This window comes from Corvus cornix, chromosome 4, assembly GCF_000738735.6.
Source record: "Corvus cornix cornix isolate S_Up_H32 chromosome 4, ASM73873v5, whole genome shotgun sequence".
Taxonomy (NCBI): Eukaryota; Metazoa; Chordata; class Aves; order Passeriformes; family Corvidae; genus Corvus; species Corvus cornix.
This window is the reverse complement of record NC_046334.1, coordinates 31,139,417-31,163,107: the sequence shown is the minus strand read 5'-3', so window position 1 is coordinate 31,163,107 and position 23,691 is coordinate 31,139,417. Positions and strand designations below refer to the sequence as shown.

Here is a 23,691-nt window from a genome sequence, read left to right as displayed (position 1 = left end):
CGTGTAGCAGGGAGGCAGCAGTCGGCGAGCACCAGGCGGCCCCTGCATGCGCAGCCCTGGCGGAGCAGGCACAGCACCACCACATCTGGGAAGGCTCTGAGCAGCTGCAGCCTGCCGTGCAGGTTTTAGCAGGCGAGAGAACTGGTGCGAGATGAGGCACAGGGAGGCAGAGGCCAGGTATGGTTTTTCACACAGGATATGTGAGACTTGACGTACTCACCTTGTCTCTGGACACCTGAGCAGTGCTCGTCACAGCCACTGAGCCCTGCAGCAGGATCAATGAGGCTGCAGGTGAGGCACGACTGCTGCTTGTCTAACCAGTGCCACCTGAACCGGTGTGCACACACGTCCCACTCCTCTTCAGCAACCCAGGCTAGCACAAAGGCATGCTCCCCACAGAGCACAGTGTGAATCTAGCCTCTTTTTTCAAATCCAATTATAAAACTGTTTTATAAACCTCTGACAAGCCATGTTATTGTTAGCAAAAGTCTTCAGGTACTTTTAACACCAATTCATTTACCAGCATGCAGCTGCTAAGTGGGCATGCAGCCTATTGTTTCCCCTGTGGGCCCCAGCAGGAATATCTGAAATAGGTACTGAGTGGGCAGCAGCACAGTTTGCAGCCACAAGAGCGCAGAGCCCGACCGGGAGAGGCTCAGCAGGCTCGCACTGCTGCCTGCAGGCACGGCTCTCTGGGGACAAAATTACATCACCGTCACGAGGGAGAGGGAAAACAGTCCTACTGTGGCAGCAGAGGTAATAAACGAGAGCAGCCGTCTCCCTCAGCGGGGATAAGAAAAAATTGACAGACAAAAGCAGAAGAAATGCCCTTCTGTGCTAGTTCTTGCATCAGTCCAAGGTGGACTCTTGGCCGCTGCTGGCTCTAATCACACCTGAAAATTTCTTCTTAGCAAGAAACTCTTCCTTAGCTCTTCTTGCCACTAGATTTGCTACAGTGTCTCCTTTCCATTTCTAAGTTTCCTATCCCAAGAGTCTACTTCTTCAGGGCCCACCACACATCCCTCTTTTCCCTCTTGGTCCTCCCAAGAATAGAAGAAGCCCATCTACAGTTTCCCTTTAATTTGAATGGCTTGTCCCAGAGCAGGAACCATTTCTGAGTCCTTAGCCTTCAGAAAAGCTTTTATGCTATATATGTAAAATACTGTCTATAGATTGAGGACAACAGAGCTAATGTCCTGCTTCAGATTAAAAAAGCACATTTAAATGCCTCTATGAATGATAGAGTTTCTAGAGAGAGAACAGCTCTACAAACTTTTTTTTCACCTGTCATCTCCATCCCATAGTCACTGATTTCTCTTGCAGTCTGAGATACTTCCTTATCATTGCAGTAGACACTAATTTCTTCTGCCTGTGAAGCAGCATACTGGGCATTTCTTGTGTGTTTTCTGTGTGTGCATCTGTCACCTCACTCACCTTTCCATGTAACCTAGAAAGACACTTGATTTTTTTTTTTTTAAGCCAATGTTGCCCTCAAGTGGACAAAGAAATACATGCAAGTACCTCCACTTTGTTTGAAAAGAGCGCGTCTGCAGGAGAGTTTTCACCCTTTATTTTCATTGAGCGGAGCTAAAGCAGTGAAGCTTTGGGGGGCAGTTCAGCTGAGGATAGGGACTATGTGAAGGCCCGAAGTTTTATATGAGCACTGAGACAAAGTATGGAGCCAAGGTTTTAAAAGGCCGTCCTTGTCAGGGCAGCCCGGACACATGGGTATTACTCCAGCTGCATGGTTGGAATTGCCTCCAGGTAGGAGAGAAATGGAGTCCTCCAGTATAGCCTGGTCTCCCTTGCGTGTGTCCACATATGTTAGGCCTCCAGGCATGAGAGAGCTGTTCATTCCCTTCGGCACTGCCTCCAGCTGGTGTTGGGCTGCATTTGCTCTTCTAGTCACAAGGTGCTGAGGGCTGTTTTCTCCCAGGAAGCCTCAGTGGTACATGTGGTTTGTGAAAGACAAAGGTTTGCTGTCCTGGGAAAAAGGAGTCCTTCTCACAACCTATCTTCTGTTTATGAGGAGCTGCTTCTCACAGGCTATTAGTGCAAAACCAGTGCAAACCCCCTTGTTCTTGCTCTGCAAAATGAGCAAGCTTAACTGGTGGGCCATAGTTTTCACTCACGTATATGACTCCAGTGGGACTGGAAACATGGCCACATCCTGAGCTTTGTGGAACGGCTGGGCAGTTCAGTTCATATTTAAAAAACATCTACCTGCGAACAAGAAAATACAGGACACTAGTGCTGCCATGCTATTTCAGGCAGCTGTGAACTTAGGCTGGGATGTTACAATTCAGTGCAGAGCTCTTTCTATAAATATCGAATTCTGCAAGATGAAGACAAAGGAGAAAAGCCAAGGCCAGTAGGAAGGAAGCAATAAACCCCATAATTGTCTATATACACGTGCAGAGTGTATAGGAAATGAGCTCGAAGTGACATTACAGGAAGGAAATTATGACTTAGCTGGTAATGTAGAATTGTAATGAGATAAATCAGAGACCTGAAATTTTAATATTGATGGATGCAATCTGTGCAGAAAGGAAAGGAGGAAAAAATGAGAAAAGGTTGCACTGTACATCAAAATCTTGTGTGCAAGCTGCACAGCATAGGTGGATAATGAAAGAAATGGTAATGGTGATTTTTATGAATCAAGAGGAGAAATCAGAGACAATATAAAAAGAAACATACAGATAGCTCCAGATATAGATCACTGACTTGGAATTAAGAGGCTGATAAACTGTGTCTGAAAAAAGATATCAAAGCTGATGATGTTGCAGAAAAATGAGTATGATGGAATCATTGTCCCTAAAATGGCATCTGTTATCCATACAAAGAAGAATGTTTACCAGTGCACTATGGAAAAAGATTCCCATTTTTAAAAAGTCACCGAGAAATACATTTTTACTGAATGCAACCTTGTCCAGTAAGGAAAACATCCTTGAAGTAGTAATTCAGGAACCACTAATGTTCATTTGTGCTGGTCCCAAGATAAGGATACCAGTAATCTTCATGATCTGTGAAGGTGATACCTTCTTAATGTTCCTGTACCCACAGGATAATCTAGAGCTAGGTTACTTTCTTCTTTAAACTTGGTGGTTCTTAAAATCAAATACCACTGAAAATTAAGACAATTAAGGCTCGATTCACTAGATGTATGCTGAATCCTATGGTTTGCACAGGAATACTTCTATAAGATTTTGTGTTTTTCCAGGTTTAGAAAAGAACTATTTTTAACATGCCTTTTGAAGGTATTCTACTTCTCATGGGCTGAGTATAAATGTAGAGCAAGAGCTATGATATAATGAAAGGTTGGAATTCTTGGCTGAAGAAAGATGTATTTTCCTTGCTCTGCTGAAAATCTAATATCAAAACCACGCAGGGGAACAGAGCTAGAAGCCCACGTTGCCTTCTCTCAGTTATGTATTCAATCCATTAGGCTTTTACTGTGATCAGTGTCTGTATAATTATTCTGAACCCCGACAGCCTTTTGAAGAAGACAAAAAATCTGAGACCAAGTTCAGGCACTTTCAAGATTTTGTGTGAGCTTTTCAGTCTCTGAAGATCCGGATTTTGCTAGTGCTGGCTTTTAAATAGGAAGCAAAGATTTCAGGCATAAGTATTTTTATACTGCAAAGAATAAGAAATCAGTTGTTCATTTGTCAAAGAGTATCTATATTGACTCACTCTGATTATGATTATTGTGATAGTTTTTGCTTCTACATTAGTGGTTTTAAAGAGTAAGAAGATTGTTGTGAAAGAAGGTAAGAAAATAATTTGTGGAATACAACAAGAGAACCTTAGAGAAAAGAATACAGTAGTAACTGGGCTTTTTGAGTAATGAAGAGAAATATTAATTGAATACATTATTGATTAACTGTAGAAATTATTTCCAACTTGTGAATACTCTTAATCACTTGGCTACATTTTATGGAAGAATAAGGGAATCTTCTCAAGAAAAACAGAAAAAAGAATACTAAAAAAGAAGGGAAACAAGAAAAGAAACATAGAGGCCAAGTTCTCATTATTGTAAATCTGGTTTAACTTATTAAGATGGCTTCATAGATGCTTTGCATCAGCTGAACAGCACGAAGTGGCTAAAAGCACAAGTAGATCTAGCCCTCCTTCTGGAAAACAGTGGTGTCTTAAGACCAGAGATTAATGCTAAAATTTATAAATGCACAAATAGATGTTATGAGGGAAATTTCAAGAACACCAAAATAAAAATAATCTTAGATAATCAAAGGAAAAAAAGAAAACAAATAAACAAAAAGTTGAAAATTAAAGAGAAGGTAGAAGAAATCATTAAGGCTAATGCACAGTACTACAGAACTGTATTTGTTTATCAAAAAAAAAGTTCTTCAGCCAAGATTTTGTGAAATAGTCAACTTAAATCTAGAGGTATCAAAACAATGAAGAATGCTTTCATTTGAATAGTTACAGTCCCAAGTCAATCACCTTCAGCTACATTTCTGTCTCATTTTTCTATATGATCAAAACTATTTGCTACATGAAACTACTTTTGGAAAAGAAATACAAAAGCAATTCTTCAGTTGCAACTTGAGGTGTTTCAGGGCACCAGATTTTGTTTTTGAAGGACAACATACTGACACCAGAGGAGTTGGTGGGCTTGCTGGAGAAAAGAACTGAGGTGGTATCAGGAATCCTGTCTGATCTCTTGCAGCCAAACCAAATTATTTGGGCTTATTTGTCATTTGGGCTTATTTGTCATTAACCCATAGATGAATGACTGGTGTAAATCTAAGTAACACATTTCAGCAGCTAGGGAAAAGCACAAATAGACTTATGGCTATTCTGAGCTATGATAAATTGGCTTCATTCACTTCATTAATAATTTCTGTCAAATTCCTCTATTTGAACCATGTAGTTTAATAAAGAAAACTTTGTTCTATTTAAGATTTGTATCAGAAGTTCAGGTATGAGATTCCTTCCTGTATTTTTCTGACATCATCACGTGGTTGATGTTAACTTTTGTCCAGTTAAAGAGGGGACTCTTCTATTTTTATGGTGGAACAGATCTAAAAATGCCTGATCTAATCCATAGAGCTCCACTGCAGTGAGTGCCTTATAAGTGCCCACCAAAGAATAATGCCAGTCACAACAGATTACAGTTTAAATGGTGAAGACAGAGAACAAGTGAAAAATGGCATTACTAAGAGCTGAGATGAAGAGGTTAGAACTACCAAGTGAGACAGACAGCTAGGGATGAAACACAAGCTCCCTGATTCCTAAGCCAATGTCTCTCCCCTAGATCATACCACTACTTTCATGAGATTACTTTGGAGCTTTACACTGAGTACTAATGACCCAGAATATCAAGCCCTTTTTATTTAATGTTTCCTCAGCTTAAAATAAGATCTATATGTTCCTGCACAAGCACAGAATGGCTGCTCTAGGAAACAGTATTTTGCCAGGGTGAACACAACACTATTTCTAGTTTGTATGTGTCATACAGTAAGATTCTGTTACTGCATCTTTTGGTGATTTTTATAACTTATAAATAGTGTTTTCTTATCATGCCAGTAAATAAAAAATAACCTGCCCCAGGAAGGTTCAGTTCCAATCACTCCAGCATAATAACACTATAAACTTTTATTCCAAGACAAAACATGATACAGCGTCTATCTACCTTCTGCAGAGTACTTGCAAAGACAAGACAAAAGTAATAATTATTATAACCATCTTTTTATGTGGATGTGCAGGAACATAGTGAACTGCCAGGGTGAATTTATGGTGGAGTAAAGGATAAAACATTAGCTCTGCATCAACTCCAAAACAAGTTGTGCCTGAGAGGCAGCCGTTCACTTTTGGTGTTTCTGATTTTAAGCATAAATTACTGGTGCAGACACCATAGTTATAAGAAAATTACACTCCCCTGCACTGTGGATTAATGACTTTCAGAAAGTTAAAATGAAGTCAGGCACTCTTGGAACTGAAGATATAAAAGGTCATGAGGCTTGGAGGATGTGCTTGCTCTCTTCAGAATTGTACAAGAAGTGATTGATAATAATTTCAGATAATAAATAATGATTAGGAACAAAAGGAAAATAAAAAGATCTGCAGCATTGTGTTGTGCAATATGTAGGCCAGGTCATTACATCGCAGCTGGCATACTTGCAAGACTGTGAATAAAACCAAGACCAGTAAATCACAGGCTCAGGCTTTTTTCTAGCTTAGATTTGGTTCATTTTTTGTTTTGGTTTTGGTTTTTTGTTTTGCTGGTTTGTTTTTTTTTTTCAATTGTTTGCTTGCTTGCTTGCTTGTTTGACAATGGAATTATGTAAAGATCATCTGTCAAAATATATTGGGGGGAGTGTCTCACTCTGCAAGATGCTAGAAGTCTTTTTTAATATAGGGACTGTGAAAATACTGGGTCCTTAAGCAAGACATGCCTAGGAAGAGATTAAACCATGGAATGCCTTATTACTGGGAGATAGAGGGCAAAATGTGTCTGTTTCTTCCAATGCACTGCATTTCAAACCTAAATACTATATGCTTAGTACTGAAGTAGAGTTTAAACTGAAACAGAAAAGCGATGTTTTCTCTGATTGCCACCCTGAAAGTCACATTTGTAAGGAGGTTTTAATGTAGGTTCATAGAAAAATGCAATAATTGGTTCTTTGTGTAATCACAAAGGCCTAATCCTATACTCATTAAAGTAATTGATAAAACTCTCATTGACGTCAGTGGTGTGGGATTGAGCCCTAATACAGCACACTGGCTTTTAGACATATGTGTCACATGTGAGAGTTAATAAATGAAAGGCACGGAGACACAGACAGACACTACTTGGAAGAACATCTTTTCAAAGACTGAATACTGTGTCCTTATCTCACAGACACACACAGACAGTGAAATGGCTGATCCAACCCAATATTCCTCCTGCTCCAGGATAATGGCAATGTTTTTAGTGAGGGGAAAGGAATGCTTCTAGACGTGCTTTAGCCTAACAAGGAGAAAACACACATTTCCAAAATTGTGAAAAAGAAAATGAGAACGTACAATAATTTTACCCACCACACAACAGAGGTGTTCTTGAAGAATCACACAAATTAATCACAGTATTGACTAAGCAATCTCCAACTTCATTTCTTGGAAAAGCAATTCTACATGCACAAAGGAAAAGCTGAATAAGGGTTTAGTGATTTAGGACCAAGTGACACGCTGAGCTTAGTAACTGTATCTTACACAAGGTAATACTTTTGTGCCCAAAATACTTCTCCTAGGTCAGTAACTGCAGACTAGATGCTTTTTCCAGTGTAAACAAATGAAAAAGCCTGGACTCTTCATCTTCTCCAGCTGAATTAAATCCCCCAATTCCATAGTAGGCCAAATCTTGGCCTTAGGTAAAGTAACAGAATTGAAATTAATTTATGTTGATATTGTGTTTAGATTTGAATGGTGACAACTAAAGCAGGGGACCCTCAAAACTCTGACTTCTGTTGTCAATATTAATCACGTTTGTTATAATAATGCCTAAAACTAACCAAAAATCAAGTTCCATCGTACTGACACTTTACAGAAACGTTCTTTATTCCACTTTTTTGGAACATTTGTATTCCCATGTTTGTATTCTCAACAACTTACAAAAACTAGTGTTGCAACTCTCTTTTATTTCCCATACTCTTTGAATAGCAAACTAGCCTCATAACCAGTCATGAAATGCCTCCTTTCTCTCACTTTCATTCATAAAATCCACAAAATTCCACAATCAAATGCTCCTGCAGGATTACACCCTCACAAAACCAGATGAGGAATTCAGAATCCTACTGACCCAGAATTAAACATGCAAGCAGGTTCACATCTGGGGATTTAAATCCAAACTCCTTTCCATAGAAATTCAAAGAGGATCAGATCGGAGGTTCTGGTTTTGCACCATTTCTAATCCTAATAATTTTAACTTAATCCAAACCTTAGCTACAGAACTGTACAATTTTAATCAGGACACTACTGACAAATTTGAAAGTGAAAATAGGAAGCTGAGAGTGACATTTGCAGCTACTGCCATCCATTAGTAACACATTTTCTATCAAGTAGGCATTTAAAGAACTTCATTTTTCTCTCAGTCTGTTTCTGCACTATTGCGACTACTAATTTCAGTGGAGTTATCCCTAACTCACCCCCATATAAGTGGAAAAAGGTTCCATCTTCAAAACAAGAACAACATGGCCTTATGTAGGCAGCATTAATTTTCATTTGCTCTCTGTTCTTTGAAAAAAAAAAGTACTTTTATTTCTTCCCAAGCTTTATCTTAAAGTAATTATTTGCCCAAGTCATCCTCAACGAGGAGTGGGTTTTTGGTTACTGAGTACATTTTCTGGTTTATATTTACCATCATAAAGCATGCTGGTTTTGTTGAACATTTTTTACTAGGAAATGAAATGGGATTACCATCAGAACTTTTAGACATTGCCTTGATTCAGTTTGAAATTGAGCACATTTTCAAGTTCCCTAAATAAAGCTTCTTTTATCCACAAACAGGTCAAATGTGACTCTGCAGCCAGCCACAGCACATGGGCAATTAGAAGTGCCACATCAATTCTTGAGGCCATCCAACTCAGGTAAGTGGATTTACAGCTGGGGTGCCTGGGTCAGTCTGCTGTGAGAGCAGGCTACAAACCTCCACAGCTTGTGGACAGAGAGGTAGAAAAGGTCAAGATGTTTGTCATATCAACATCAACACATACATTTAAAAACCATATCACATCAACAGATACATTTAAAAACAGCAATTTAAACCCAGACACAAACCAGTAACTTTTCAGTTCAACATGAGCTTACAGCTTAGTTCTGCTATACCTGGGAAGAAAGGCGTTCTCTGACTTTGTATCTAGATAAAACCTCCAGGTTTGCCTGACAGCAACATAATTGGGAACTTTTCCCATACCAAGCAGGAAACTCACATTTTGTTTTGCTAAGATGCAAACTGATTTCCTTGACAGGAATTCAGGCTTTCTATGTTTAAAACATTGCTGTTATCAGCACAAAGGCTTGGTGCCCTCACAGTGCCAATGTGCTCTAGGTGCCTCCTGGCAACAGTGAGTTACCCTCATGGGCAAGCACTGTCTTCGGTGTGTGCCAGAAGGGGTTGCTTGGTCTTTCCACAGCTCCCATGTAAAGGTGAGATCCCTTTTTTGACCAATCTTCTGATCCCAGAAAACTATTTGCCGTTAACCATTATGAGAAAGAAGTTGTCTTACGTACAAGAGAGATGAGACAACCCAATCATAGAATCATTGAGCCTGGAGAAGACCTCCAAGGCCATTGATTACAACTATTAATCTAACACTGCCAGGTCCACCATGAAAACATCTCCCTAAGCACCATACTTACATGTCTTTTGAATGCTTCCAGGGGATGGGAATCCTACCACTTCCCTGTGCATCCTCTTTCAATGCTGGACTACCCTTTTGGGAAGGAAACTTTTCATAATATCCAACATAAACCCCTCTGGTGCAATGTCCTCTCATTCTGTCCTGTTTTTACTTGGGAGAAGAGGCTGAGCTCCACCTGGCTACAATCTCCTTTCAAGTAGTTGTAGGGAGTGATAAGGTCTCCCCTGAGCTTCATTTGCTTCAGGATAGACAGCTCCCTCAGCTGCTTCTCATCAGATTTGTGCTCCAGACTCTTCCCCAGCTCTGTTGCCCTTCTCTGAACACGCTCCAGCACTGCAGTGTCTTTCTTGTAGTGAGGGGCCAGAACTGGACACAGCACCAGAGATGTGGCCTCACCAGTGCCGAGTACAGGGGGACAATCCCTGCCCTGGTCCTGCTGGCCACACCATTGCTGATGCAGGCCAGGATGCCGTTGGCTTTCTTGGCCACCTGGGCACACACTGGCTCACGTTCAGCCAGGTACAAGGTCAGGATTGTCACAGGATTCCTGTAGGTATAGTGAGAGCTTAGCGCTAGAGGGCCAGCGGCAGGGCTTTCGCTTGGAGGTGAAATGAGAAATTGCGACTCGGCGCTGCGCGTATGTTTGTGCGCCCGACCCGGCGGCTCCTCAGCCTCTCCCTGCTGAGGGCTCCCCGGGCAGGCCCCGCCGCTCTCCCGGTCATGGCCGCTAGAGGCCGCACCGGTCCGGCCAGGCCTGCGCCGCCCTCGCTCTCGGCGCTCATCCCCCGGCTCCCGGCGCTCATCCCCCGGCTCCCGGCGCTCATCCCCCGGCTCCCGGCGCTCATCCCTCGCTCCCGGCGCTCCTCACTCCACCCCGAGCAGCTCCGGCGGCCGTGAACGCCCCCGCGGGCGGGCCGGGGGGGGCCGGGGGCGCTGCCGATGGTAGGGGGAAGGCGGTGGGAGAGACGGGGGCGGCGCGTCTCCGGCATCCGCACGGCGCTCCCGCGGGCGGGGTCGTCTCCCGGGGCGCCTCATCCCTGCTCCTGCCGGCGGCGCCGCGGGGAGCGCTCATCCTCTGCCGCAGTGCCCCTGCAGCCCGCCGAAGCCATCTTCTCCCGGGCGCTCCATTCGGCATTCCCGGGCTGTGCCTGGGAGCGGGGCCCCCTGCGCTCACAGCCTGGAGCAGGAGGCGGCGGCAGGTGATACTGGAGCTCTCCCCGGAGATGCTGCTGATCCGAGCGCTCCGCGGCCACCGGCGGGCCTCGGTGCCACATCCCGCCCAGGCTCCGCGCTGGGGCGCCGGGAGCGCCTGGCTCTGAGGCACGGGCATCCTTCTCGTGGGCTGTGCTGTGCTTGCTCACTTCGCGAGCTTGGGAATGTCCGGGTGTAGTGACAAGGCTGGAGCGATGCCGCTCAGTTTCCCCGTTCTCAGCCCCAGCGCATCGCTCTGCCCCGCGATCAAGCGTCACCCCTCTGCATCTGGGCAGAGAGCGAAGGTGACAAAAAACTAAGGCATCCTTTTAGGACAATGTTTGACCAGCAAAATATCCACTATAGATGCATGATGGGATTTTTCAGACAGGCTCAGGTGCTTTTGAAAATGCTGTGACTTCTGTTTCTCTTGTTTAGGTTGTACAAACCCTTCATACACTGCCTCCAAACAGGAAAGCCAGGAGCTGTTCTAAATGACAGTAACACATCTCATCCATCCATCCATCTACCTATTCATCCAACCGACCAGTAGAATGCCTCTGCTCACAGAAAAGTTTCAGGGCCAGCAGCTGTAGCTTGGGTTTTCCCAGGGTAGTTATTCCTAACAATACCACTGGACTTGGCCAGCTGGACGTCAGGCCCAGCCCAAACCACCAAGTGTGGTTTGCGGTCTGGATTAGGTCGCTAGTGACAAGCCCAAGCTGATGTCATGGAGTATACTAAGAAGCTTTCAAATAATTAAGGCCAGGTGTTTTTCAACACTATGTATTTGCCCAGAATTTTAATGCCTGTTCCTCTGCAGCTTGGAATAATAGTTTAAATCTTTCTCACCTTTTCCCATATGAGCAGGGGTGGCTTTTAACTAGAGAAGAGTGGTGATTGGGTAATAGTTTGGGTACAATTTCAGAAAAATATGGGCACAAAAGAGTTAGAGACAGCAAAAGGAGGTATTCTGCCTAATGCCCTCAGCTACCATTAAGAAACATGAAAATCTAATTGTACTGAATGGAAACGTACATCTTCATCACTGATTATGACACGGAAGAAAATTACTATATGATTGGCATCATAATGGCCAATGTTGAAATGTGATGACACGCCAATATGATGTACATCTCCATTAGGAATGATAAATCAAAGGTTATTCATTTGTGCTTGATTTATGCCTGGGAAATGCTACCAAGGGAAATCTTGATTTAAATCTCTCAAGTCATAAAAAAAAAAGCCGGGAGTGCCCTCTTCTGGCAACAGATGACAACTGTAGGCCCTGCAGTTCTCCCTGTTGCTTTTTATTTCTGAATATAATTTAAATTTTTGATCTTTCATTGTCCCTTTTATCACCACCATGGTTTGTGATATTTTCGGTAATATAATTCATAGTCCTTTCTTGTATTTTATCCTCTGTTTCAGAAGTATACTGGATAACATTTAATCCTGTGAAATCTCCCTTCTCACAACCAGAGGCCTTAATCTTGCTGGTAATCTTATTCCACGAATACAGCAGGAAACTGCACAGGGTGTGTGCAGTTTGTTACTGAGCATGGAGCAAAGGAGTCTTATTTTTTCTGAGTTAGATGAGAGACACAATCTCATGGGCATATTGAACAGGATCTAGACCACACGAGAAAATAATTATTGATGGGACTGAAATGATTTGCTGAATTGTTGGCTTATCCTAGGCATCTACTCTGTAGTTGCCTGGATTTAATAGCTGCAGAGAAAAGAGTGGAACAGGAGATGAGAGGGAGGAAATGCCTTGACTTTGTGCTTGCTACCATTTCCTGCACTTGTTGAGCTTGTGCATGGCATGCCACGCTGTCTGTCACTCACAGCTGTGTGGGAGCATCGGCTCTGACCTCTCTTACATATAGGTAAAGCCTTTCAGCTGCTTGTACCACCCCACCTCCAATTCCTAAATCTTCTAGCTTTTAAGATGCATCTTTCTCACTCTTCACGCAGTTAAAATTCTTGCTTAAGTTCACATTATTTAACAGCTGAGTTGCTGCAACTTCCTTTTCTCTGGCCTTGACACGTGTGGGCTTGCCTTTGCCCTAATCATACTCCATGTGGCTGCTCTTGCTTCAAAAATCATTTCCCTGGCCTGTCTCTTTGAACATGTCACTTCTCTCTTGGCATCACTGTGCTACCTCCCCCCCTGCCCCCCATCTCACATCAACATAAGCTGCCTGTCCTCATTTCCAAGGTCCCCTGGGACCCTACCTATCATCTCTTATTGTCAGGAAGCAGGAGCAGGGAACAGAGCAGCTACAATAACTGCCCTGCCTGAGCAGACTTCCAGCTCTGCCACACTTGGTCCTTACATTCCTTTTTGGAGGAGGATGTGGGTGAATATTACTGGTCAGGAGCAAAAAACGGGGTGACTATTAAAGGGAGTCAGGAATGAAGACAACTCTGATGTTTAAGTGCTCTTAAAACCTTAAAATGGTTCATCACCTTTTGTTGAGAGTTACCATCCTGTGTTCATCTCCAAGCAAACACATTCTCATTTTCTTCTCTTTTTGCCCTTTCTCATTTGCCCTTTCTTCTCGTGGTATCTGTCACACTTGGAAGGTACCCTACATAAACACTCTCAGATTTATGCTGGTAGCTCTCTAGAATCTCCTTAAAGCTCTCCTTTGCCATGAGGTCTCCAAAAGATTTGACAGCCCTTAGACTGGTAATATTGCTGTCACTGAGCATTCATTTCCTTTATTCTCCCTCTGTCTGTTTGTATCCATCTGTGGTCTCTTGTCCTCTGTTTAGTTTGTAACTGCTTTGGGACAGCGCCATCATTTTGGTCGATGTTTACACAGTGCTGTAGAAAATATTTGTTGTTGGGGTTCCTGTGTGGTCTAATAGTACAGAAAATAAATCAAACCAGTAACAGCCTGTGGCAGGTGCTCTCTTCTTGCATAGTCCTCATTGATTTCAGGGTGTGGGCTGAGCAAATTGCATGAATGTGGCTTGAGTCTTGTGGGTAACTGAGCAAAGGATAGAAACAGGAGAACAGTGCTGTGTGTTCCAGTCTAAATGTTGGCCAAAATGCCTCTAATCAAATTCTTCAGCCCCCCCCACTTATTTTCTTTCTTTTTTTTTTTTTTCATAGACCAATGTAGAGCAGAACCAGGAACAACCATTTAGCTTGTGTTTCTTTCTGAAAAATAAAGCAGAAGGGCTATAAACAGCAGGAGGAAGAAAAAAATCCAGACATTTAAAGATCCTTAGACCTCACCTTTTGCCCTTTTTAGTTGGTATAAAACTACTTTAAAACCCTAATCCTCAGCTATTTTCATAAGCAGTAGTAAACTGTCTTTGCCTGAGTTTCCTAATCTTTAAATTGAGTATCTCTTGCTTTAACTAACATAGGGGCCATAACCCTATTTTTGTAAGTCTTCTGATGATTGACAGGGAGATGTCATGAATTGTTATTATTCTATGATAACTTGAGTTTGGTTTTATTAGAAAAATATAATAAAATACTATTTTATTCTATTGCCTGCTCTGACCAACCTCCAGAAATGCCCAGGGCTTGCTAGAGAGGGCAGGGGATATGGCTGTATTGCAAAACGTTCAAAAACAATTCTCTATGGCTCTGAACTGCAAAGCTATCCATAGAGAGCTCTCTTTAGGTCGATACAACTCATAAAGTGAGCAATCTTTGGGATCAGATCTGAATCCAAATGGCACAAAAGTGAGTTAAAGTACCTTCTCAATGCCAGTACAACACAGAACCCCAGTCTGTGTGGTTTACAATACCAGCCAAGAGCAGACAAAGAAGAATTACTTTGTGTAATAAATCAGAGTTCAGTGTTAATTTTGTATCAAAGTATAGGATAAAAAGGACAAGTATTGAGTGGGGTATAAAGGAACTGTATGAAACCCATAGAAGGCTGAACTTTTAGTCTGAGCTGTGCTTTGGGTGGTTGTAGAGCCCAATGTTTAGTGTCTCTTAATCTGGAAGTTCCCCATACACTTTCAGGGTACTGATTGAGAAAATTAAGATATTCTGTTGTAGACAAAAAGAGCCCCAAAAGAAGACCACAGGAAACAGCCATTGACGAGCATAAGAGAAGCCAGGCTGTGTAATGGGACATATCACATGATGCAGTAGACAGCTGTAACACAAGATGCTGGATTGTAAAGTCATGCTTATCCTCAGTGGGAATGCTTTGCTTATTGGCACTGATCCCTGCAGAGCCAGCAGTCCAAGGAAGGTGTCATACTGAGAAACAGAACCCAAATTATTAAAGACCTTAAAGCAATGCAGCTTCTGTCATCTACTCTGAACTAAGGCTTAGGAGGATCATTAGGTTTGTGATCTGATTGCCAGAGTATGATCAAAAGTTACATGCCTGAAAGAATATAAATGCATGAGAAAAAGGAAATTAGAGAAAAAAATATATCTGTGAGATCTTAAGTGCAAAATTTAGATACAGACTTGGATGAAGAACATTCAGCTTCCTTTAAGTAGGTCTTTTAAATTCTTTTTGTCCCATGCCCATCTTTCCTCAGCTTTAAGCTGATCCTGGTGTCTGCAAGCTGTCCATTTTTTGTCCTTATTACTGTCACTTACGGACAGACTTAGTCAGGACTTGACAATTAAACAGTAATATGGCATTTCTGTTGATGTCATGGGGACCATCCTACAGAGGCATTCAGTTTGGGAAGCATGAAATTATTTTTTTTATGGCCTGAATGATTTTTTTGGGACGTATTTTTTTGTGTTGGTTGGAGCTTGGTTTTTCTTCAATATCTAGTAAAACTATTCTAGAAGTCGAAGGAAACACAATAGGTGAAAAGCAAGGCAGTTAATGAGACTGAACAGGCATAAGAACACAGTAGTTAGATGGTATGCTATGGGCCAAAGTGAAAGCATTTATTTATTATTGTCTCAATCAAATGACAACATAAGGTTCTTCTTTCCCCCCTTGCATTATTAGTCTTATAACACAGAAAACATTTCCTTTCCCTGTGGAACTCCTCCAAGTCAATCCACGACAGTAAGGAAACCCAACCTTTAATACTTTGTTATAAATAAAACATCAGGAATAAAGATATACAACAACACATTATGACAGATATTACCAAAAAGCATGCACAGATCTGTTCAATAATGTCTCTTTGGAAAATTCCTCTCCTGATGTTTCTAAGCACTTAGGAATTTAATATCTGAGCACCTCACAATCACTAATGGATTTTAGTCTCCCTTCACTCCAAAGGCAGAAAAGTACATTGGCCTTTTACAGTTTAAGAAGTGAATAGTCAGGGACTTGCCTGAGGTCATATGTAATACTTCTGCTGGCAGTGGGGCTTGAGTCAGGTTTTCTGTGTCGTGGTCCAGTACCTTGAGCCATCTTTTCACCCACTAACAGATCTGCATCACAGCATTTAGGAAAGGGCTGTGTGATGCATAATGCTCTTTGGCCTTTTTTAATATTCCAGGTCCTTCTAGTCCTGACTAATTATCCGAAAGAGTTTGTTATTAGCTTAGCCTTTGAAAGAAGCTGCTCTCCAGTGTGGTATACATTTGCCCTGACCTTAGGGGTTGTACACAGCCCTACAACAACTTCTGTATTTGTAGCCCACTTCCCAAAGGAAATTGTCCTGGCATGGTTTGGGACTGAGATTCGCAATGTGTTTAAAAAGCACTTTGCTGCATATGGCTTGGTTGGGAAAATTCTACACAGGCAAAGTGATAAAGAAACAATCAAATGAAAAAACTTCCCTCCGGCCAAGATCTAAAAGGGTGGATGGCGCCCAATCGATTCTCCCCCCATATTTAAGTTCTCTAACCCCTACCTATGGGAGCACTTAAGCACTTCAGCCTTAAATGCATGAGCAATCACGTTGCCTCAGGGTGGGGGGTTGGGGAGAATATTCATCTGCTTTCCTAGGTCAGGACCTTGACCTGGAGACTGTGGATGTTTGATTCTTTTGAAAACCAGGGCATTTCTTTAGCACATTACATGGATTTGGGAGTCTAATTTTAGGCAGTTGTAATTTTAAAATCCAAGCTTAAACACACTCCCCATAGGAACACAGGATCCCTGTTTTTGGGGCAGAATCCTCCCACCAGGGATGATTTCTTAAAACCACTGGCCAGCAAAGAAAGAAACAAACCCAACCAACCCTCCTAGCAATACCCTCCCCCTGCAAGCCTTTCCTATCCCCAAGGTTAGTTTGGGATCCTGGGTACATTTTGAATGGCTGTTAATACAAAGTCGTGCTCTTTTCATTTTCATGTCACTTATTTAAAGAGGAGTCTTGAAGCTGTTGTTTACTGCAGCAATGCTTAGGAGGGAAAAGAATAGCGAGTGTATTTTCAAATGCCCTTAGCAGCTTTCTTTTTATTTTGCTCTCCAAGCCCCTGCTATTCAAGTTCCCTTCTCCTCAGAGCACTAACAGCTAGATTGTTCTGTGCAACCAGCTCCCATTAGCAAAAGGAGTCATGCACATCATTTCCATGAACTGCTTTAACAGCACAGTCTTATATGACGAGCTGTGCCTCAAAGACAGAGGAAGCTAGATAAATATTAGCCACACAGTGTTCTCATTTAAACTTGCATTTAAAATAGCATTTGGATTTTTAAAATGTATGCTTGTATTATTTGGTATCCGTCATCTTTGTCTTCCCAGTTTAAGAAATTAGATATGCCAGGGCATAACAAATCTACATGAGAAGCATGGGTTTGCTGGTTTATGTTGGAGAAAAAAAAAGGGGGGTGGGGGCTGACATTTGGATTTACTGTCATACCTCAATAATCTACAAACCCTAATTTCTCATCAGTGAGTTTGTTTCCTTTGTTTGCATTAATTGCATTGAAATTTCTGTCAATTATTTAAACTCTGAGTAGTCACAACTCATTTATTGCTTTGTATAGATAACATGAGATCTGACTGTGACTAAACTCATATATGGACAGACAGATTGATTTCTTTAGATTGTGGAGATTCCCTGGAAATCCTTCTCCCTCCTGGAAAAGAGGAGTTCAGTTTGATATGAATTAAAATATGCCTGTGACTAACTGTTATTTGGGAAGCATACTAATTTCACTGGTTGTATCAAAATCAAGCTCAAAAGTATAATTGGAAATGTATATACTCTCATTGCAGAGATTCCAACATGCTACACAGTATAAAAGAAACAGAAATATTATTTTGTTGGGTAGTGTGGGAGGAGAGAAAGACATATTTTCTCCTAATGTCAGACAATTAGTTTCTGATTTATATCTTAAAGCACACCAGTTGTTAAACCTTGCAGTTTCATCTTAGCTACCACAGCTGTGTTTGGCTTTACAGAAAACTCATAAAAATTTAAAATCATTTTCTAAGGCTCCTAGACTTCTTCTTTATTATCAATGACAGTGAATCCTGTGTCTAGATGTGGATTTTGCATTTTTTCAAAAAAGACCTCTTCTTTTGGTTGTTTCAGGGTTGGTTTTTGTTAAATCAGTGTACCTTTCATTCTTCATGGTTAACAACAGTGATTGACAGTCACATGGATGTTTTTCTGTAGCCATCAGTACCAGTGACTAGGAAAACAAGCAAATAGTCCCAACTGCATATTAAAAAGTAGAAATTGTGTATCTTAAATACTTCAATGCACTTTCAAAATGACCATGCAACCCTGCTCGAGTGAATGGATATAACTTAAAACACAGTTACCTTAAGGGTGGAATGCACCCCTGATAACTGAAATTCTCTGAGCTGTGGTTACCATTTACTCACAATTTTGGATAATGTAAAAAAGCTTCTGTTCCCAGGATTGTTGCATATTACCACCATTCATCAAAACATTGTGGTAGTTGTCTATTCTTTCCCACTTTATATTATTTTCATATTTTTTTATCTCTTGGAGACTGTGAGAATCTGCACAATAACAAACCAATGGATTTATACATTGCAGTATGGACAAGAGAAAGCCTTCAAGTGCCCTGCTTCCAGGAGGCTTATTTAAACCATAACAAAATAATTAAAAATTGCTTGACCATACCTTTTTAATTGGCTCCCTGATAGAAGGGTTAATAGGAATTCTAATACCTGTGCAAAAAAAGACAGATAAAGAAAACAGTGTAACATAAAATAATTCAGATTGTCTCTGCGTAAATGAGGCAATAAATGCCTGCAACATGAAGCTCAGTCTGACTTCACAGCAGGGCTTGGTGCTTAATTGAAAGTCCTAACTAGACCCATTTATCAAAGAAATCACTCAGAGGGAAATTTAACTATCACAATTAATCTATATTTTTTAGAAAGTCCCAGCAAGGCACATTGAAAATTTCTTTGGAAAGAGTTTTACAATGCTATTGCTGAAAAAAGTCAAGTGCCAAACCTCTCATAGGTAAAAAAAAAATAAAATGTGGGCAGGCACAGGGCACGTTTTGCGAGGAGCAACTTGTATTGCCACTTAGACACAGCTCAGAGTAATGAGCACTGTCACAGCAGGAGCTCAAATGGAAATATTTCTTCCTAAGTCACAAAATTGCTCCCTTTGCAAACTGGAGAGAACATCTGGCTTCTTAAGAGAGCTGCCCCACAGTGTGCCCGTGGACTTGGGGTCCTTGGCACAGTTTTGCTTGGCTCTTCAGGACCCCCAGCATCCTTCAGCTACCCCCATGAGTCCCTACTCACAGTTTGTCCCAGTGCAGGAGTGAGGAGCCAATGGCCCTTTTTGTTTCAAACACTTGTGTTGAGAGGAGATCTCTCCAGCAGACTTGCCCGTGCTTGCATCAATGTTGAGTGTCCTCCAGTGAGCAAAGTTTCATCCTGAAACCAGGGTATTTCCCCTGAGTAACTGGTGATATTCAACTCCCAGCTGGCATTGACTTAGCAGCTGTACAAATTGGAAAGAAAGGTGAATCTGAGCTCTGTTCTTGCACAGCTTCACCAAAATTTGGTGTTTCCCAAGAGGTTTACCATTGGTTGCTATGTAAAGACTCAGTAACATTTGACAGTTTAGTTCCATTTTCTTTCTTATTTTGAAAAGCAGCCCCTTGCTTTATGCAGAACCCTACCTCCATTTCCAAGCCTCCAGTGTAAGCCTGGTATGCTGCAGAAGGCTACTTCTGGAGCAGACAACAAGTAGAATTACATTTATGTGCATCACGTGGCACTTTGACGTGCCTGAATGAAGATGAAAAGAAAGCCCCAAGAAAGTATGCAAGTCTCTGTCATAAGATTCCCCCTCAGTCACTCAGTGAGCTGATAGATGGTAGTTTTTAAGGCTTCTAGACAGTAGTGTACACCACCTGATAGGCAGGAGTCTGCTTCTTCACGTTGAAGAAGAGCTGCAGAGCTCCAGCACCTGCATTGGAGGCAGGATGCAAGGAAGTGGTGTACTCACACTGGCTTCAGTGAAGGGCAGCAGCAGGTACTTCAAAGCACAGAGAGAATGAGGACAGAGATTTTCTCTCACTTTTGTGTGTCTTGCACAGCCTCCACCTACTCATGTTTCCCCAGGCTTAAAGGGGGCCCATAACTCACCCTAAGGTAGCATAATTTTCTCTTCCATTCTTCATAGTTAGAACACTAGCAAGTATGACCCATGTTAACATTTTTGTGCATGACTTTCCTCCTTTGTCTTCTGTGGGAAAAGTTTCAGCGTGGTCTCTTGATGTCACTGAAATTGTTTACTGCCCTTTTTTTTTTTTCTGTATTTCCTACATTATTCAGGTTATACTAATCACCAGAGGGGAAGGCAACAACTCCAGAGCAGACTGAATTGACGTTTAATTGGACATCCTGTGAAATAAACATTGTGACTTGTGGATAAGATTAAAATGTGAGTCACAAGTCTGGTGAGTTTTCAACTGTCAGGGAATGCAGTGAAGGAATGAGGCAAGAACAGCAAAGAGAGAGCAGCTAGAAGCAATGCTCAGTAGAACAGCAACTGCTGGACTTGCATACTTGTTTTCACTAGGCTTAGACTAAAGGTCCAGTGGACAAAATTGGAGAAAACAACTGATAGTTCTTTATTTAAGAATTATTACATTTTCAAACAGATTTTCATTTATATTGATTTGCCTGTACTGAACCCATCTGTGAGTGCCCTCTGGCAGTAAACCACTGTCCAGCTCAGCTAAATTCTTGGATATTAAAGATGAGTACTTAGAAGTGCTTCTGGAGAAGAAACCTTCAACAACAGGTTTGGCATCTTTTATGTACTCCCTTTTTATGTTTGATACTTTGCAATACTTCTGGTGAGTGAATTTGCTGGAAGAAACAATTTGAAAACTACATTGTAGTATATTTGTTAAAATATGAGTTCCAAATCATCGAATCACTGAATGGGTCAGGTTGAAAGGGTCCACAGTGGCTTATCTGGTCCAACTTCCCTCCTCAAGCAGGGTCATCCTAGAGCACATGGCACGGGATTGCATCCAGATGGTTCTTGAATATCTCCAGTGAGGGAGACTCCACAGCCACTCTGGGCAACCTGTTCCAGTGCTTGGCCACCTGCACAGTAAAGTTCTTCCTCATGTTCAGGTGGAACTTTCTGTGCATCAGTTTCTGCCTGTTCCCTCATGTCCTAGTGCTTGGCACCACTGAGCAGAGCTTGGTTCCGTCCTCTTTGCACCCTCCCTTCAAAGGCTTATAAACATTGAGGTGCCCTCTCTGTTGTCTGCTCTCGAGGCTGAACAGGCCCAGCTCCCTCAGCCTTTCCTCGTAAGAGATGCTCCAGTCCCCTCATCGCCTCTTTTGGCCTCTGCTGGACCTGCCCCAGGAGCTCCATGTCCCTCTTGCGCTGAGGACCCAGAACTGGACACAGCATTCCAGATGTGCCCCACCAGGGCTGAGTAGAGGGGCAGGATCACCTCCCTCAACCTGCTGGCAATGCTCTTCCTACTGCACCTCAGGATCCCATTGACCTTCTTGGCCACAAGGGCACTGCTGGCTCATGGACAGCTTGTTGCCCACCAGGACATCCAGGTCTTTCTCTGCAGAGTTGCTTTCCAACAGATCAGCCCCAGCCTGTGGTGGTGCTGGGGTTATTCTCCTCCAAATACAGGACCCTGCATTTGCCTTTGTTGAATTTCAGATGCTTCTTCTCTGCTCTTCTCTCCAACTTGTCAAGGTCCTTCTGAAGGGCTGCACAGAGCCCTCTGAAATGTATATCACAACATTTCACATGAGCCTCACTTGATTTACCTGCATAGACCTGATGCCACACATGGGGACAGAGCTCCTCATTCAGACACTTAACAAACATCATGTCAAGCTCCTACATAGAATCATTGAATGGTTTGGGTTGGAAGGTCATCTTTAAAGGTCATCTAGTCCAACTCTCTTGCAATGAGTAGGGACATGTTCTACTAGATCATGTTTCTCAGAGCCTGGTCCAACCTGACTTTAAGAGTTTCCAGGAAAGGGGCATCCACCACCTCTCTGGGCAACCTGTTCCAGTGTTTCACCACCCTCATTGTAAAACACTTCTTACTTATAGCTAGTATAAATCTACCCTCTTTTAGTTTAAAACCATTACCCCTCATCCTATCACAACAGACCCTGGAAAATTTATCCCCATCCTTTTATAGGGCCCCTTTAAATACTGAAAGGCCACAACAAGGTCTTCCCAGAGCCTTCTCTTCTCCAAGCTGAACAACCCTAACTCTCTCAGCCTTTCCTCGAATGAGAGGTGCTCCAACATTCTGATAATTTTTGTGTTTCTCTGTTGAGCTCACTCCAACAGGTCCATGTCTTTTCTCTACTCCAGAGCTGGACACAGTACTCCAGGTGGGATCTCACCAGAGCAGAGCAGAGGTGCAGAATCCCCTCCCTCACCCTGCTGGCCACACTGCTTTGGATGCAGCCCAGGATACATTTGGCTTTCTGGGCTGTGAATGCACATTTCTGGGTTGCGTTCAGCTTTTCATCCAACAGCACCAAGTCCTTCTCGACAGGACTGGTCTCGATCTGTTCATTCCCCAGCCTGCGTTGAAACCAGGAGCTGCCCTGATCCAGGTGCAGCACCTTGCACCTGGTCTTGCTAAATCACTTCCATGTTCCACTTCTCAAACTTGTCCAGATACATATGGATGACATCTTGTCCTTCAGGTGTGTCAACCACAGCACTCAGCGTGGTGTCATCTGCAAATTTGCTGGGGGTGCACTCGATCCTGCTGTCTATGTTGCTGATGAAGCTATTGAACAGTATGGACCCTTGAAGGACACCACTTTTCACCAATGTCCACTGGAACACTGAGCCATTGACTACTACTTCACAAGCTACAAGCTAAGTTCAGCTCCTTTCTCCTGGACTGCTTTCTCTTTTGCCTCCATCCTGAGGGGAGGGAGAGGCTGGCTGTGGTGGAAGATTTGATGATGGAGGCAGCTGTCTGGCAGAAATTGGCCAGACACCAGGTCAGCTGTTGCGCGTTGCACCTGCGGACTGGCTGATGGCAGCCTTTGCTGGCTGCTGTCTCCCAGCGGTGCCTGCACAGCAGCCACCTGGGTCTGAAAAGCTCCCAGCCTTTGACAGCTCCCAGAGCTCTCTGATCCTTTGGACATTTACTGTAGCTTGGAAATTGCAAAGGTTGTTGGTTTGCTATTTACCACCAGGTGGCCTAACCATTCCACCGTTCCTGAGGAACGCGACTCCATCAGAGAACAGCAGCTGGAACTTTTTAAGCTTTACATATTTTTCTTCCCAAGCCTCAACCTCCCCTCCTTCCTCCTCATTCAGTTGATTAAAAGCGATCAGGGCTGCTCTGATTTATCGACTCAATCCTTTACTCTGAGCAATTGAGAAAGCTGGTGCTTCCAGCCGCCCAGCCCCAGCTTTAGAGATCAAGCTCAGCTGTCTGTTTACCTCTTAGCCCAAATGAACTCTTGCCATAACAACGGAGGTACCTTGGACTTTTCCTCGTGTGGTAGTAACTGGAGATTGATTCCTTTGTTTGTTGCCTCTGGTATGTCTCTGGTAGCTGGTTTTGTGACCACCCAGGAGTTCTGCACTGGCCACATAGGCTGGATTTATTTTTTTATAAGCTGCCTTGTGCCCCTGGAGCTTTGCAGCGTGGATTCAGTGGGCCAGAGGATCTGACTCAGCAAACGGGGTTTGATTTTTAAACCCATAGACAGCAGTCCCCCTGCTCAGTAGTTTTGGGATAGCCGTGTG

General features: G+C 42.7%; 1 long non-coding RNA gene across 1 annotated transcript in view; it reads left to right on the top strand.

Moving 5' to 3' along the window:
- Positions 1 to 23,691, top strand: part of LOC104697098 — a 103,867-nt gene that overhangs the window by 79,550 nt on the left and 626 nt on the right. The window contains exons 2-3 of the long non-coding RNA XR_002048235.2: positions 8,509 to 8,588; positions 20,247 to 20,355. This is a non-coding gene — a long non-coding RNA (uncharacterized LOC104697098). The remainder of the gene's footprint in view (positions 1 to 8,508; positions 8,589 to 20,246; positions 20,356 to 23,691) is intronic.